Below are 19,591 nucleotides of genomic sequence, written 5' to 3'. Positions count from 1 at the left end.
GACAAGAATCACCTTCCTACAGAGGCAACTGTGTTGCTGTAACAAAGCTTACACCTGAAGCTTTCACAATGCAGAGCCCTGCTCTGCCAACGTGACACTAGCTGCCTTTAAAGAACCCAAGAACTGAGCAATTTCTAAAAATATAAAAAAAAATACTGTAAAGATAGTCTGAGGTTGAATTAACTGACGTTTTCCATTATTTGCCTTTGCTGTAGGTCAGAAGTAATCCCCTTATTTTCCAATTATGTGCATATGCAAGAGCTTAAGCGTGTGCATGCATACGCATGTGAGGGGAAAAAAAGCCAATCTCTGACTTGAGTCAGAAAATTGAATGCTAAGCTAATCTGAGCTACGAGAGAAAGATAATGTTATTTCTCGTTGTCCATAAGCTTTGAGTAAAGTCACTCAGCGGACAAATAAGCACCTTTTTCAAACTTACACAAAGTCAAACATAAACCCACAGCACTAAAACTTTCAACAGTAACTGGAACACAGTGTTTGTCGTCAGGCTCTCTGAAAAATTGTCACCTTTCTTCTTATTCTTAGGTGCATTAGGTGCCAGTCAGAGTAAAGACTGACATTGCCGGGAGCATTGTTCAAAATGAGACACATGGTGCGCTGAAGATTAGTTAGATTTTCTTTCCAACACTGTGTTATGCACCGCAATGCTCCCAGTGCCTGTGAGGCATGCTGTTTACTCTCAGACAAAGGAAAGTGTGCCAGTGTTTCCACTTTGGGTTGCAAGGTGTGATCACTGTCTAAGGGGCTAAAGAGTTATATGAAGATTTCTTTCCAAATAAACAGGAAAAGTATGGTAGTCACATATATTTTAACCTGTAACCTCAAGCTTTTTTTCACAAGCAGATTTGGTGCCATATTTCAGAGTTACTGTACATAGATGAAATGTTATGACTACACTTAGCCTTTTCCCTATGCGGTGTAGATGGGCTTCACATGAACAGGGGTTTGGGTGGTAATGAAGATTAATCATAGATTGCAAGCTTTAACAATATGTATTATTAATGTGCTCTTTGTTAAGCCTTTATCCTCCAAGAAGACTATATGTTTGGAAAGAGTCCCCCCCTATAGGGACTTTGAAAAAGGCATGTTACTGATGCATTAATAGAATGGGTAGATTACGACATGTAACTTAAAAAGAGACTGTTTTATTTATTTGCATCCTGCTCCTGTGAAATGTAATACTTAGCATGCATGAAGATGAAAATATATGAACATAGAATCCCCTTGGGAGTATTGAAAGAGAAAACCTGAGAGGCTCCAGAACTGCAGCAATAATAATATATAGTATGTGAAAAAATATGTGAATAAATTATTATGCAAACAGTGAGTTTGGCTGTGTTGTGTTCAACAAGGCTGAAACTATAGCATGTTTGGAGGTTTGTATTGTTTGAAAAATGGTATCACTGTTTCACTACTGCCATTACATCAACACCTCTGTGTGAGAAGAAAGTAGAGGTCAACTGATTGTGTTTTTTCAGGGCCCATGCCAATTATAAGAAGTTCATGAGACTGATGTTTGGAATCAATATGCATTTACAGTAAAAACAGAAATATTCCACAAAAAATGCATAATTTTGACCTGACATTTATAAAACTAGGCTACTTCATTACTATGTACTGTAGAAGAATATATTCAACAGCTGTAAAGGTGAGTTCTTGTCTCTGAAAACTGTACACCTGTTACACTTCATGATTTACTAACCAGTTGTAAGAATGCTCTGATCTTTCACTTTTTTTTTCCACTGTTCCCTTTACTGATAAATTAAGTATCCTACCCCATGACTCCTGATTTCCCCCAAAGCCTGAGATAGTTGGGCAGATGGGCAGCGAGAGCGAGCACATCACTGGGGTTATCAAGTGGCTCCTCCCTTCACTGATGTTTCATTTAGTTAGGCCCACGACACCTCGGAGAGGCTAAACGGTCAGCTCTGGCGTCCAAGAGCAACCTGCCTCCATGCCAGCTCCTGCTGTCCATCATATCCACTAGCAGAACACCCCAATTTAAAAGTTCAAAAGTTCAAAGTCTTCTTTATTGTCAAAAACTGCAGTATGCACCAGACATACTGAGGATTTGATATTACGTTTCTCTCTCAGACCCTAGCAACGACAACAACAGATAAACATAGGAAAGCTTGAAAAAGATAAGAAGTAAGCTAATAAAAATAATAAAATACAGTTTAAAACAGTGCAAAAACTTTGCTATAGTGCAATTTGAAAACAAAGTGAGTATGTGCGTTTTCAGTTCTGAGGATGACAGACCTCAGCGTTGATTTGGGGGGGGGGGGGGGGACGACCAGTGACTGGGTTAAGTCTCTGAAGGGGGCACTATGAGAAGAGGGGGCAAAACAGGGAGAGAGTTCAGAATCCTGACTGCCTGGTGGATAAATCTGTCCCTCAGTCTGCTGGTTCTGGCCCAGAGACTGCGTAATCTCCTTCCTGATGGCAGCTGAAGAGGCTGTGAGAAGGGTGGGAGGGGTCGCCTGCTATGCGCAGGGCTTTTCAGATGAGGCGGGAAGAGTAAATGTCATGGAGGGAGGGGAGAGAGGCACCAACAATCTTCTCAGCTGTTCTCACGATGCGCTGGAGGTTCGTTCGGCAGGACGCAGTGCAGGCCCCGTACCATACAGTGATTGATGTCCCAACCCATTCAGTATTGCCACATTCAACGGACCCAGGCTCCATACATGCAAGCTCCAGGTAGTGACAACACCGATACTACCTACTCTACCACCTGGCCCCTATCGGCTCCAACCACTCAACTCACTGCTAGAAGAGTCTGTAGCGATATATTGGAAGACAGTTAGAAAATAAGTAGCAGTGGCTGTTGGCGGGACATAAGGTGAGACAGAGAGGTGAGTGAAAAGAGACCTATAAGGAATGACACAACTGTAGAAGAGCCAAAGTAGCTACATTTTTAATCCTAACCCCCTCCCAGAAGAAAAAGTTACAAGTAACAGTCCTGCATTGATAATACTGCTAAGATAAAGAATACAAGTTTACACATATTAGTTTTAGCAAAAGAAGGAAGAGTATTGGTACTCTCAGCAAAAAATCTGTGAGAGTATCAATTGTAAAGTACATTTAAATGCATGATATGAAATATGTTTACTGATGCATTCACATGTAAACTGTATATGGAGCTATGTTTCTGTTTCATACAGTCAAAGCTTGTTACATTCACCAAAAGCTCATCATATTTTTGTTGTATAAAATGTTTACCTGCAAACTCACCCCAGATGTCAAATCATTAAAGTGGGTATAAGTAAAATATTTCATAATGTGGAGCATTCATATTAAGATGCAGAAAATGAAAACATGTATGCATAAAACATAATATGTTCTTAATCACTGCACCTGAGGTACTTTACTTTCCGTCTTCGCATCACTGGCAGTTTACACAGCAGGGAGCTTTTACTGTAGAATGAAATATAGAGCAGGTTTTGGTGCTGCAAGGAACGCTTTTACTTTAGATTCACACAGCACAGAGCGCAGAGTACAATACATCATCTTCAGCTGCAAAGATTGAAAACCTGCTTTATCATCTATTATTCAGCAGACAAGAAGTGATACACGTCTGAGAGATGCACCAATGCACTCTGAGTTTTGTGGATGAATTATAGATAATTAACCTGTTCGCTTCCAACTTCCAACATGGTTTGGCTCATTTACTTTACATAATACCAGGTTTTATTCAGTAATATAACTTTTTTTTATGGTGAAATGTTGTCGTTTTCCATATTGTTGTTTCAGCATGACTCACAGGCAGGTAAGTTATTAGAGCAGACCAGGTCATTTCAGTGATGAGCAGGGCTACCAGGGAAGGTGTGTGGGGGTGGTGAACCTTTTAGTGTTATTAAACCTTCAGTCAATGCAGGCGTCATGTGGCCGCACTGAGCTTAGAAGGACCAGAGGAAGAGGAACAAAGGTGATGAAGAGGTGTGTTAGGACAGTTGATTGTCTGATAGGATGTAGAGTAATGAATTAAAGCTGGGCTGACTGACATGAGAGGTGGACGGAATTGACTCTCTGCTGTCTGTGATATAATGGGCGCACACACACACAAACCACACACACACACACACACACACACACACACAAACACACACACACACACGCAGGGTCAATAAATACCTAAACAAAAGACTTTCTGAGGATGTAGCCTGGCCCGTTGCCGTGGTGACAGGAGGGCAGTAATGATGTTAAACACCACAGAGAGCGGGGCAGCACTGCACCATCTCTCCTGCTGTCACTCCACAGCAGCACGTCAGAGCAGAGCACTTTTAAGTACAGACTCCTTCATGGTGAAAGTAAGAAACACGCTGTGCTCGGCTTAAAGCTGCTGTGCTGCGGTTACAAGAGTGAGCTAAATAACAGGTGAGTCAGTACAAGCTAAAGATGGCTGTAGTTCTAATGATGACTCATAATAGTGTGGTACAAGGACTGGACTACAGAGCAAAAACTATGGTGTAGTGTTAAGTTTCAACATGTGTACTTAACAAAGCTGTTTTATACTTTGGTTAACCAACAAAAGGTATAAATATTTTGTTTCACTTCCTGTTTTAATTCAATTAGCTTTTATTTCAAAGGGATGCTTAAGACTTTCTGCTGATCACCAAAGTAACACAAGTGAGGACAAACGACAACATGAATAGTTAAGGAGTGAAACACCTGATGTCTTAGCCCCTTCCCTGCCTCCCTCCCTCCCTCCAGGAGAGGTATCAGGTTAATCTTGACTAAAGAATAAAGTTTAGATCATAGACTGTATAAAATATTAACGTATTATCCGTGATGTCACCCATCTGTTTCTGAAGCGCTGCTTTGAGGCTAATCAGTGTGACGTAAAGAAGTGGGCTTTGAGCCTCCTAGCCAACAGCTACAGTGTTCCCGCAGTCAGCTGTGCCTCTCATGGAAGACTCGTGATTTTATTATCTTCGAAATTGCTGCGTTAGAAAAAAATTCACCCCCCTACAGTGTTTGCCGATCGAGAAATGAGCTATCTAGACTACACTGGTGTTTTGTACCAGGCTGTAAACATGTTTATTTCCGCTTTAAAGATCGTCTTTTTTCCCATTCATGTGTATGTGACTTCCAGTACTTCCAGAGCCAGCCTCAAGCGGATCCTCGATGAACTGCAGCTTTTAACACTTCCGCATTGGACTCATATTTTTAGACCGGAGGTTGCTGCTTGGTTTAGATATGGTTTGAGTTCTTTAGTTTTTCAATAAAATGACACTTGCAGGGATTAAGTTAGTTTTGCTCCAATCACAGAATTTTTGTATTCTGTTTGCTTCATAACTTTCAAACCCTGCTACATTTTTATTTTGTGTGTCACGCAAACATTTGAGTAAAGTTGCCATCCCAAAACTGAATGCAGTGGTGAAACACAGCGTCACAAAGCCCAAAGCTTGTTCTGATAGTGCATTATGCATCAGAGTAAAATGATCACTTAATCCTTTACACCACAACTCTTAGAACTTATGTGGAGGGCTGTAACAGTTGTCATTTACATAGTAGATATACTGATTGTCTGTGTTTTACTCTTCCACAGGGAGAACATAACATGCAGTCTAAAACAGCCTCATCAAATAAGTGTTGACAGTTTTACAGAACAGTCATGAGAAATACAAAGTACATTCATGTGTGAATCAATTCATGCAATCAGTGGCGATCCACACTCACACCAGAATACCTACGTACTAAGTGAAGGTAATCAGGTTTTTTCTAAAAGCTCAGATCATACAGTGGTTATAAACAGTGCTGTCACTCAACACCCACACACCCTCACGTTCGTGCACTAAGTACAGTTGATTAAGTACAGTACAAGTAACCACAGCCTTTCCTCATATCGTCAATCAATCATGTTATAAAAACAATTCCATTTGCTATAAATTAGAGTGCTTGATGTGCTATCATTTTCTGAATTGCTTTTAAAGTTGTTTTTCAAATCTAAAATAGCTCTGAAAGAAAAAAACAGAAAAAAACAGTTTATAAGAAAAACTGGAGGGCATTAAAACCCTTAAAGGGATAGTTTGCTTTTCTGAAATGGGGTTCTATAAGGTATTAATCAACAGTAAGTGTATTAAGCCCCGTTTCCACCAAGCGGTTCAGTTCTGTTCAAATTACAGAGCCGTACCGTCACACACGCATTACCGAAACTGTACTGATCCATACCAGACCGCCTGGTGGAAACGAGCTATTAGACACAGGGGAAGTTAGTCAGTTAGGCCCCTTTATTGAGAAACCTGCCAGAGAACTGGAACAGAAGCTAGGCTATCAACTGCTATAGATGGGGTTAGCTCTATACCACATAATGTAGCTAATTTCAAGAAACTCTGACCTGATAACAATTGTCAGTGTAAGAATACGCTCTGAATACAACCCAACTAAATGTTGGGTGATTTTGACAGCAATGCTGACGCACCGTTTACTGTTGACACATGAGGACACCTTCATTAGCGGAATCCACAGGAAGAATGAGACTCAACGGACTGAAGGTGAGAGGGGGGGGAGGGCTTCTGTGCTACCTGGAGAGCAGAGAGAACCCAAATGACCTAATCCTGCAGGTGAGTAAACTGTGAGCTCAAACCAAGCGGCAACCTCCAGTCTAAAAATACGAGTCCAATGCAGAAGTGCTGAAAACTGCAGTTCATCGAGGATCCGCTTGAAGCTGGCTCCGGAAGTACCGGAAACCACGTGTGTTGGAGGTGTTCAGGGATATTGATAGTAGACAGTAATGCATTGTCCTCATTACACAGCTGCTCACATTTTTACCCTCCAAAACTGGAGAATAAATACATTTTTAAAAGCAGTCTGTTAATAAAGAGGATGTCACTCTCAGGTTGTTACTCATTCTCTGTTGTGGTGATTATGACGTATATTTTAAATCCCTCTCATGTTCATCCGGCTCTGATCCATCATGAAGCAATACTTCTTAACCTCAATCACTAACTCTGCACACTGCTGGCCTGCAAAAATATGCACAGGAAGAAGAAGAGCCTCTCTCATGTTTTTCACAAACTTTGCATGCAGCTAACAGAACACAATACCTGAATCTCACAAATTTAATTTAGCTTAATGACGAATCTATCTATAAATGTTTAATTCAATTATTATGTTGTTGTGTCTCTGGTACATTGAGCAATCCTTAAAAGTCATGCACCAGCAAAATCAGCTGCACTGGATAGAGTTAAGTTGTAAGTTAAGTCAATCTTACCATACTATAGAAACGGGCTAGAACTACACAACTCAACCCCAGTGGGTTCAAAACACTGCCACTCATATTTTTAAAAGACACACACAAGTACTACTAACACATCACTCCTGAGCTCACCAGCTTACATTGGTTTGCCCGTTTTCTATCATACTGATTTGAAGTTTTTATTGATTATTTTTAAAGCTTTAAATAGACTTGCTCCAAAATATTTAAGAGACCTTTTGACCTTGGTCTGCTGGATGTTCAAAGATCACAGCTTATAACAAGAGGTGACCGGCCTTTGCAGATAGAGCCCCAAAACTGTGGAACTGTCTGCCATTAACATTAAAACAGTCCACAGCTTCTTTGAAATCTTCCCTCATAACCATCTTTAAATCAATGGCTGTCTTTCTGTCTTTGGATGTCCTGTTTTTTCCATCTGTCCCTCTGTTACTGCTTTTATCTGCTATTTTTTTTATATTGCTGCATTTTGTTATGAAGCACTTTGTAGCTTTGTTAAAAAAAGTGCTAGATAAATAAATGTATTATCACTATTATTATTAACTCTTGCTAGCTATAGATTTTACTTGCCAGATAAGGATAGCCTTGAGCACAAAGCAGACAACATAAGTGGCTACTTTTAGTTAATGACACTTACTTACAGAATAAAGTGAGATGACATTTAAACAGTCCTCTTCCCTAGCTTTCAACCCACTCTTTAGAATCCTCAATCTGTGTTAACATAATGTCTCTGTCACGTTAGCATGCTTATGGAAAAGGGGTAGGACAAGTCTTGACCATAGACTGTATAGAATATGGACGTAGTATCCGTGACGTCACCCATCTGTTTCTGAAGAGCTGTTTTGAGGCCAATCGTCATATTGCTGCTGTCGAGCCAGTGTGACGTAAAGAGGCGGGCTTTGAGCCTCCTAGCCAACAGCTACAGTGTTCCCACAGTCAGCTGTGCCTCTCAATGGAAGACTCGTAATCTCAATATCTTCGAAATTGCTGCGTTGGAAAAAAAATTCACCCCCGTACAGTGTATGTCGATCAAGAAATGAGCTATCCAGACTACACTTGTCTTTTGTACCAGGCTGTAAACATGTTTATTTCTGCTGCAAAGATCGGCTTTTTTGAATTGGTGTGTATGTGGTTTCCGGTACTTCAGGAGCCAGCCTCAAGCAGATCCTCGATGAACTGCTGTTTTCAGCACTTCTGCATTGGACTCATATTGGTCTTGACAAGTTTTTCACATCATCCTACACCTTTTCCAACATAATTTTTTTGATGCGAGTATAACAGAAAGCATGCTGTTGAAGCTTGTGTTTGAAATGAGTAACGAAAATAAAAGAATGAAAAAACGTATCACTGTGTATTGCAACCAAGCAGCAACCTCCACTCTCAAACTATGAAGCCCATGCCAAAGTGTTATAAACTGCAGTTCATTGAGAATCCTCTTGAGGCTGGCTGCAGAAACACCAAAAACCACATACACAGGAATGGGAAAAAGACGATATTTGCCGCATTAATAAACATGTTTACAGCCTGGTTCAAAAAACGGCTTGGCTCTAAGTAGCTAATTTCTCTATCGGCACACACTGTACGGGGGGTGATTTTTTTTCTAACGCGATGGTTCAGAAGATATTAAGATTACAAGTTTTTGCCCAAATAAAGACATGACTGACTTGACTCCCGGTCGGGAACACATAGCTGTTGGCTATGAGGCCCAAACTCCGCCTCTTTACGTCACACTATCCCTGTTTGAGTTCCGCATTGCCGCCGTCGATTGGCTTCAGGACGCTCAGGAACAGATGGGTGATGTCATGGATACTACGTCCATCATTTATACAGTCTATGGTTGCAACCATCATCAGTTCAGGCTATTTAACCCTTCAAAACACAGACTATGGGCCTGTGTCCACTATATCAAAGTTTTATGTAGCGTTTTCAGCTCTCATCGTCCTAGGCAAATGTTTTTCTTTGCTGTGCTCAGCACTCACAGAAGAAAAATATTAGATTTTTGGGACATTGGAATGCTTATAAATTGGATTTTCTCCTCACCGTCTAATCAAAATCAGAAAAGAGCCAGGCTTTTGATATCAACTTCATTTGAGCAAAGGACAAAATATGCTCCCAGACTCATTCTGTTAAGGGTCTAATTAAGCACACAGAGCAATTCAAAAACTCATTAAAAGAAACTAGGAGGAAGACATGCTGTGAGAAATCTTTTCTAAACTAGCAACAGTAAGCACCTTTGAGAGGCGCTCAGAAATTGAGCACTGCCAGCACAAAAAAAAAACCTGTAAGTGGACACAGGCCCTCATTGAGTTTACCAAATCAATTTCACATGTTTAGTAACTCTCAGATAACCATTCAAATCCCATAACAAGCAGCAAACGTTATCATTCATGTTCCTCGAGCGTCATCACGTACATTAAAAAAAATCTGACCATTATTAAGTTTAGTTATATTTATTTTTAACCATTAATATGAGCCAGATTTGTAATTTCTTTGTTGAGAGTAGATCTAGTTAGAAAACAAACAACAGATGTTATTTTTTCACGTAAGAATATGTCTATATTCCACAGATTGATTGACGCTGAAAATCTATTCCCAGGCATTCACCCTTGCATCCTCATTAAATTTTCATCTGCTCTGTGACCTACTCTCCACAACTGATTCATTACTACCTCTGTAATAAGACAGCACTATAGAGGAAAAATCATTTCATTATGCCTCTCCTGTGTTCCTTATATATCCCTCTCTGCCTCTTCATTCATTCATAAAGATGATGCTGGCATTGTGTTATTCCTCTCTGGAGTCTGCTCCACTTCCACTCTCTTAATGTCTCGAGCCATCCATCTGTGTCAGTCTCCATTCTGCTCCCTGCCAGTGCCTTGGTCTCCTTATGTGATATCCCTACTTGGCACAGTCTGCCTGCCCTTCCTCTCCATCTGCTCCTCTCCACCTGACGCACTCTGCTCCTTCTTCTTTCCACTGCTTCCTCCACATCCACATTTGATTCTGCCCCCTGCATCCCTTTGACCTTTTAAGTCCACATTCATTTAGATCCAATTTGATTTTCCCACCTAGATCTAATTTGAATTAAACATCAATTCCAATGTTTTCCCCCTTTTTTTGTCTTTGCTCCATTTCTGCCATCTTCAAGTACGTCAAAGCTGCTGAAGCTGAAATCTTCGTTCTTCTGCTGTGCTGCAGAAAAGCTGTTCCTCACCCTCTCCTCCCTCTTAAACTGTCTCTGACCCCAATTCATCAAGGGAAGGCTTAAAAAAAAGAACTGAGACATCTTCTCCCAGCAGCTCACCAGCTCTCATTATCTCCCTCTGCAACTGATGCTGGATTGACATGCCATTCACCTCTCTCCCTGACTGGTAATCCCTGAAATATAATATGTATGGAAGAGACGACATCAACGATATCTTTTTAAAGCTTTAACTTTCTTAGCGTCAAGACTTTCAGATCTCCTCATGACTGTTATGCCATTCCTGGATTAAATCATATTCTGGAATGTGCTCGACGTGTCAGTCAGATTTGGGCCGTATCTCAAAAATACCCCCCATCAACCCCTCGGCCAACTCTGTAGCACATTCAGCTCAAATCTGCCTCTGATGCGGCTGTTCTGGTAATTAGGAAAAAAGAGGCAATATTGGGGTCAAGTTAGTTATATGGCATGGGTGGAAAACCTAAGACTGTACTCTGCTTCTTCAGTTTGATGAGTCTAATTTGGTCTATTTAAGAACACAGGAAACACTGGTGCAAAACATAAAGCAGTAATAATTGTTTCAACAGAATCTGAGCATTGTAGTTTTAGCCCTCAGAAGCTGTCATGCAGAAAGTTGGAAGGAAGTTTTAGACCCAGGGAGAGTCCTTCCTAATGGTGACAAAAAACAACTGCAGAAACATCTAACAACAGAGAAAAATGAGTACCCAATGACCAAATACCAGAGTGGTTCAGTTACAGGTAAAATCATTGACTAGTATATTAATATGTAAGCCAAACCTGTTACGTGTCCTCTCACCGCTCTTCCCCTTCTCTGCTAGTCAGGTCATCCAGGGGAGCTCCTAAGTTCCAGCTTCACTAGGAACAGCTGTTGTTCTGTCCATGGTTTTTCCATTCTGTAAATATTCTGTCCCCAAAGCTGAGAGTGATCTGATAAGTCTATTATTTTTGTAGCCTAATGGGGGTTTCTGAATAAAAATGTGAGATCTGTTTGTGGAGGAGTGGATTGTAGTAGTAGTATGAGTAATAGTAGCTTTTCAGGGACCATTGGCTGTGTAACAAAGCGGAGAGCAGAACTGGTAGAATGTAACTGACCAGAATGTAATCATGGAACCTATTGTAGTCATATAACTTAGAAATAGCCAGGATTAATGTCACTGAACTGACGCATGCAAGTGCAGCTAACAGCCTGTTCTTTGGTGTTGTAGATTAACAACAACTCCATCTCACTTTTCACGTCCCTCATGGGACATTAATCAAAAAACAAAGAAGTCTTGATAGAAAGTCCCTAACCACTGTCTCCATCGGAAACCACAGATGCAATACTGCCTCAGGCTGCTGCTTCCAAAGGCTGTACTGTCAACAGACAATTGACAGCCAATGAGTTCAGAGATCACCCCCTGGTAACGTGAAAGTCTCAATCCAACAGCTTAAATTAAAAATATCTCTCAACAGCTGAGAGGAATGAGGAGTGGTGTGTGAACACACATGTACATGCAACTATTCCCTATATATCCTTAAAAAAATCCCACTTAAGAACACTTAATCCTCCTCTGGAAGCCCAAATAAGCCATGACAGCATAAATTCAGAGTGGACACCTCAGACTCTGTCCTCTTACTGTAGCATCACATGACCCACCCTCACTCCTCGCCTGAGGATTTAGAAAGGTTGATGATGTGGGATGACTTGGTTTATTTGATACTGAATTTATTTTTCTAATCCTGCATGAAGATTAATTCTAAAGTCAAACTACTGTAACAGACACCAAGGTGCAGGGATATTATTTAGCTCTAATGCTTAAGTCCTTTTAGGCCCTTAGTCAGTAGATGCAGGCGGTTAAAGAGCTGTGGGAATGATGCTTATGAGTAATCCCCCCCATGCTGTCATTACTGTACTATTTCCTGCAGCCTCTGTAAAGACTCTGATTCCTCTACCTGAGCAGGTTTAAACCTTCTGTCAACAGACCAGATTCCTCTTATGGATGGAGATAACGTGGATTAACAACAGAGACATTTTAAAACCCTGGAAGAGGCCAGCACAGAGATACAAGGACAAAGAAGACTGCTGAAGAAATCATCAGAATTCACATACTGTAGGTCCGAAATAATGCACCGTATCAGTCTTGAACTACATACACGACCAAAAACAAAGAGTCACCCATAGATGTTTTGCTTACAATGTGTTTCCCTGCACCCATCCCCCCACTGATACACCCCTGCCTCCAGGATCAATGAACAAAGGTCACATAAATTAGCAAGATCCCTTATCTTATTTTGTTTTTGCACCAGAAAGCTTCTAGTTTGCCTCCATCAGCTGTGTGCAATGAAGTCAAGCAGCGGAGAGATGAAGCATGCAGATGCCCCCACTGCAGGGATGTCTGCAATATAACTTGCTGTTTGACACCAACCTAAGCATGCAGTCCCGTTTTTGCAGAAATAGAGACATAATTATTTGATATGAGCTGGAATGTGACTGACAAATTCCCGCCATTAGCACCAAACACACACCCCTTATCCCCACCTTGAACATGTCCATTTCAGAGCAGAGTGTGTGTTTTTTTCTTCTGTACAGCTGCTCCTCATCTCACAGCATTATTAGAGGGGGAAGGTGGAGCGCTGAAGATTTATATGGACATTTAGGGGTCACACTTTAGAGGCTGAGTGTCAGCGGAGTGAATTGTCTGTTCAGTGGTTAACATCCTATTGAAACACAGCTCCCCCAAGAGGACAAACCACGAAACTACAGTTCATAAAGAAGAAAATATACAGTACATGTAAATAACCTGTAATTCAACTGATTTTTCCTTCTCCATAGGCTACACACTAGATATTTATCTCACCACTCAGATAGTCCAGTGTTAGGTGTAAACCGCTACAGTAATGAGTAGGAATTATTTTTCTTACTTGTGTTCAAGAAGAGAAAAAGAGAGGCCATCTCGCACAGAATGACTGCGCTAAGTATATAAGGTTAGGAATACATAAGGGTTTTAAGCACATGCTTCCTGCTGTGCTGACTGGTATTGTGTCCCAAAAGGATCAGGCACTACTGGACCACCTGAGGTCTTAATCTAGGTTCTTTATTCACCCCCATATCTCATCATCACACCTCTCGCAGCTCAATCACTACAGATGATCTGAGACTGCGTGCATGTAATGTTTAGATAAAAAGGTGATCCTGCACACTGGTTCAAAATTCAAAGCATCAATATGACAACATTCATGTACCTCCAGGCAGTGTAAAAACTCCTGTGTTTATCATTTGTCCTGACGGTTGTTCCCCCACCTTGGAAGGACATGCTATATACATAAATTGTTGTGTACAGACAAGTCATAAATAATAACATTTCCCTTTCAGCTGACATGCTACTCAATATGGGGACACCCTTTTCCAAGGATCTGCAGTATCTCACTTAATCACTTTACATTTAGTTTCATGCTGGCATGCAGCCACAGGAGCCATTACAGAAATATGCAAACATTATGAGGAGCTCAGCCACATGCCTAATGCAATGAATGAAGGCAATGCATTAGCAAAGGTTGAAAGGAGAAGCGGCATCCTCGGCTTGCTTCCAAATATTAAAATGTAATGATTTGACTCTCCTGGTGATCATAAAGTAGGCAAAGCTTCAACAACGAAGTTTACCTTGAAGCTGCATGCTCTGTTAATAAATAATGGCATCAAGACATTTCAAGCTGAAGGACAAACCAAGTTCAATCCCATTGTTTTCCTACTTACTGTTGCTTCTAACTTTTTAAAACATTAGACAGACGCTTAACAGGGATGTATACTTGAATCTTTCATTCATATTATTATAGAAGTTATCACCAAGCGGCAACCTCCAGTCTGAAAATATGAGTCCAATGTGGAAGTGCTAAAAACTGCAGTTCATCAACGATCCGCTTGAGGCTGGCTCCGGAAGTATCAGAAACCACATACACACCAATTCAAAACAGCCGATCTTTACAGCAGAAATAAACATGTTTACAGCCTGGTACAAAAAACAAGTGTAGTCTGGATAGCTCATTTCTCCATCGGCACAAACTGTACGGGGGGTGAATTTTTTTCTAACGCAGCAACTTTAAAGATATTTAGATATTGAGTCTTCCAATGAGAGGCACAGCTGACTTGATTGACAGGCAGGAACACTGTAGCTGTTGGCTAGGAGACTCAAAGCCCGCCTCCTTACCTCACACTTGCTCGCCAGCAGCAATATGGCTCCCGCCAACGATTGGCCTCAAAACAGCGCTTCAGAAACAGATGGGTGACGTCACGGACACTACATCCATTTATTAAACAGTCTATGGTTAAAACTAGCAAACAGCTATGCGAGCAGCTCTGTAGGAACTAAGTTGTTTTGAGCTACATGCTAACAACTGCATTAAAAAATGCAGACAATGTCAAGGCTAGCATGCTGATGTTAACAGATTTAATTACCATGTTAATATTCCCTGAATGTGCTAGCAAGACATTAGCTAATTAGCATTAAACACAAAGAACAGCTGAGGCTAAATGTAATTAGCTTGTAGATTTTTATGTCATAATCAAATTCACTCGACAAATTTAATATTTGATGTAATAGTTTGATGAAAAGCAAAGTTAATAAAGTTCCCTGAGAGAAACATGAGTGTGTACCAAATTTGATGGCAGTCCATCCAGAAATTGTTGAGATATTCAGTTTGGACTAAAGTTTTGGATGAGCTGACCATCAGACCAACTGTGCTGTTCAGACACTGCCATCGCTGGAACCAAGCTAACATTGCTGATAACAGAAGGAAGTGTTTGAATATCTGAACCGTCTGTGCAGTGTCATTTTAAAATGTACCATACAAAATATTTCTTTATCTATATATTTGGCTTGATTTGTCTTTGTTTAACCAAAGAAGGCCCATTCTACTTTTAATTAAAAAGTCAGAAGCAGGAACCACAGAGACAGATTTCATGGTGCATCGGATATTGTTTTGGCTTCTAGACTTAAAATAGGTTTGTAACACCTGAATTATTCAGCTGTGAGTCTGACAACAACAAAACCCTGCATCACTTCTCTCTCTCACAGTCCCCCTCAATGCTCTGTTGTTCTTCACCATCTGTTAAGTTTCTTTTTCTGTGTAACAGCTTCAGATTTTACGCCCCGGTGACATCACGGCTCTTTTTCAATTAGCAGCTCTCAGTACTGTCATTAACACCCAGCAGGGCGTACCTGAAAATAAAATAGATGTGATAAACTGCTCTCAGGGCGAGGTCAGAGGACAATGAGTGTGTGTGCCAAGTTTGTCCTCTGGTTGAACAGAATCACAGCATCACATAGACACAGCTTGCTGAGAGTTTAATATGATGCAGCTTTAAGCCGTTTAAAGTGCAGAAGAAGAAGAAGAAGAAGAAGAAGAAGAAGAAGAAGAAGAAGAAGAAGAAGAAGAAGAAGAAGAAGAAGAAGAAGAAATGAGCGGATGTCACATGCTCTCTGCCCCCCTGAGCCACCAGATGTTGCTGTAGTGCAGAAAAAGTCTGTACACACACAGCTCAAATAGAAAAGGTGCAAAGCAAGCTGTGTGTCTTAGTTCCTGCAACTGCAGCACTTTCAAGTTTAAATCCCCCAAAAGGTGTGATGTCTTTTAGGTATGGCCGACACCATGTACTCTAAGAGAGGTGGTGTGTTATGCTCCAGTGAGAAAAATGCAGAGGCAGAAAGAGTGAGCTGCTATCACTATGTGTCTAAAGAAAATATCCAGAGTGGAAAAAGAAAGTTGGGTGCGTTTCCTTGCTTGCTCAGTTCTCAGCTACATGTGGAATTTCTGTTCTGTGTGTAATTCACCATTTACATGTTTGCTGTGTGTTTTTTTCCATGTTCCCCCCACACACAGCTATCCGTCATCTGGTTGAAAATGAACAGCCATCCAAGTAACGCCCCTCTAACTCCACTACTCACAAGGTCAACCAGTTCACAGAATATTCATTCGGATCTTAATCTTAAATACAAGTTTTAGAAATTGTAGCTTTTTCATTACATCATCGTAGTAAATTTAAAGTGAAAAATATTGTTATGGCTGGACTGATGTTTACTAACTCATAACTGTGTGATAGTTTCATTCAGAGGCATTATTTTACAAGGCATAATGCCTTATAGTTAAGCTGATCATATGTGTACACATACACATGTACAGACTAAACAGTGACTTTAAGAGGAGTGCAGTGAGGTAACAAACCAAATTTGACTAAAGTTGAAGCCAAGCGGCAACCTCCGTTCTCAAAGTATGAAGCCCATGCTATAAACTGCAATTAATTGAGAATCCACTTGAGGCTGGCTGCAGAAACACCGGAAACCACATAGACATGAATGGGAAAAAGACGATATTTGCAGCATTAATAAACATGTGTACAGCCTGGTTCAAAAAAACGGCTTGGGTCTATGTAGCTAATTTCTCTATTGGCACACACTGTATGGGGGGTGAATTTTTTTCTAACACCACGGTTCAGAAGATATTAAGATTACAAGATTTTGCCCAAATAAGGACATGACTGACTTGACTCACGGCTGTGAAAGCATAGCTGTTGGCTATGAGGCTCAAACTCTGCCTCTTTACGTCACACTCTGCCTGGTTGAGTTACGCATTTCCAATATGGCTGACGCTTTCGATTTGGCTTCAAAACAGTGCTCAGAAACAGATGGGTGACGTCATGGATACTACATCCATATTTTATACAGCCTATGGTTGAAGCATGAAAAAGCATGAAAAGGAAATACTAATATGATAAGAGAAACTGCAAAACAAACAGAAATACGTTAGGCAGAGGAGCAGGGGTTAGTGGAAAGGTTCCAAATACATTCTTTTTCAAAAAGAAAATTCGGCCGTTGGTTAAAAAAATTGAGATATGAGATCCAAAAGGATGATCACCAGTCCAATCAAATAGGTCCGCTGTTGTTTGCAGGAAGTAAAAGTTATAAATTAAGTCTTAAGTAATATAACATTGTTTTGTGACATTCAATAAACAACATGGGTCCCACAGAGAAAAAATAACCCCTAATAAAAAATCTGTTTGTTGGCTTTATCTTTATCTTTAGATTTAGATTTATTAATTAACTGTGGTTATGAAATAAATTGTCCATGGCTCTTTACAGCCACAATCCTTTGAACCTCCATGTCCCACTCTTTGATGGTACTGTGTGTGACAAGCAGTAATCGCTTATCACACTTGGATCCATTACATTCAAAAATAATTTCCTTACATCTCCAGCTCTGACTGAGGAAAAGTCAACATTCCTCCACTTCACACAACAATCTAGCTTGTTGTGTTACCTCCACTCAGAGACATTTCATAAGGAAGAGTTTCTCCTTGTGTGGCTCTGGCATCACTTCACCTCTCCTGCGGACTAACCCGGTCATAGGCCGAATCTTCTTTTGACTCATTTGGACAAAAAATAACAACTTTTGATCTTTTACATTAGAACTCTTTGAAGATCATGTGAGGGATTTTAAGGTTGTGTTGATTTTGGAGCCCCCTGTGGACAAAATGGTTAATGTAGTCTTTGCTGATTCTGTCCTGTACATGCAAAAGTAGATTTTTTGTTAAATCTTATCCTACTCTCTTTCACAGTAAAATGACACTTATCTAGATCTTCAATACTAAAGGCTCCTTCTGATCAACACTATATTTACAAGCAGTGAAGAAGAGTCAAGACTTGATTTCATGTTCCTTATGTGCTACATTTCACTGTTGATGATAAACCAAATAAAAGGAAGCAATAATTAACAGTGAGCTGGTGGTTACGCAAGACAGAATCATGACAGGGTCAGACATGACAAAAGCAGATGGTCTTGTCTAAATAATCTTGCTCATTACCTGACTACCAACCAATGATAGTAAAAAGCTGACACTAAGTTTTGATCTAAAGATGATTTTATCTATTTAGTAATTATATATTCACACAAGTAAAAAAAAAATATCCAGCATGGCAACGGTATTCTTATCAGCCTACTTGCAGATTGAATTAGCATTACAGCTAATATTTTCATTCAGACGGTAAAGTCAAAACACAAGTGTTTTTTCACTGGCACTCTCAATATGTAAAAATAACAGCAGCACTTGTGTAAGGTCTGTTTCCCCATAACCTCTAAAACCTATTGCTGTTTTTTCGCTCTTTCTTTTTACCAAACCAGTCCTGCAACACTGCCTTTAGGCCCATACTGTGCTGCGGTTTGTGGTAGTGTCTGTTTTCTTAAATTTGGTCGATGTCTCTTTTGCTATGCTCCTTGTGTGCTTTAAAATCCCTGTTGATTGCCAGCCAAGACCACCAATCATAAGTTTGATGTTCCCTATATAAATTCAGTGGTGGACAAAGTACACAGCTTCATTACTTAAGTCAAAGAATAGATACTCCGTGTCAAATATTACTCCAATACAAGTGAAAGTTGTTCAGTCAGATTATTTCTTGAGTTAAAGTACGGAAGAACTTCGTTTTAAAAATACTTAAGTATTCAAAGTACTTCTTAAACATTTTTAAAATGTTGTATTATCACAAAGCATGATGGCAGTCAAGACTACAAAGGAGTACATTCAGTTACATTATGTTTATTTTAGAAACCATTACTTGAAATCTCTAAAAACTCTACCATGGAATAAAAACAGCAACTAAATTTCTGCAAGCACTGACAACTTAGTTTGAAATGTTCATCTGGAATGAAACAAATGTTACGTATCTCAACACGCTTTCTCAGGTTGGACAGTGAATGTTTGTATGTTTGGACAGAGTGGGAAACAGGGAGAACATTTCAAACGATAAGTATCATTCTTGATTTCAAAAACCTCTAACACGGGCTGAAGATATGACCATGGGTGCTCACGTGGAGAATTATAGCCATCATTACCACCTCTAAATGAACTGCCTGATCTGAGTGAAATTAGCTCTGTGTTTGCTCCCCGTTCAACCGTGGAGACGCACGATATACAGGTACGACTAAACCACTGAGACAAACAGAACTACACAAACACATTTTACTGTCTGAGGGATCAGATTTCAGAAAAGAGAAGCATGAGCTGACTTCAAAGCAAAAGTAGTAAGTAACTAGAGCACTGATAGAAATGTAGTGGAGTAAAAAGTACAACAATTGTCTTCTGAATGTAATGGAGTAAAGTACAGATA

Source organism: Notolabrus celidotus, chromosome 5 (genome assembly GCF_009762535.1).
Source record: "Notolabrus celidotus isolate fNotCel1 chromosome 5, fNotCel1.pri, whole genome shotgun sequence".
NCBI classification, from domain to species: Eukaryota; Metazoa; Chordata; class Actinopteri; order Labriformes; family Labridae; genus Notolabrus; species Notolabrus celidotus.
The sequence above is the reverse complement of the archived record's forward strand: the minus strand, read 5'-3'. Positions refer to the sequence as shown.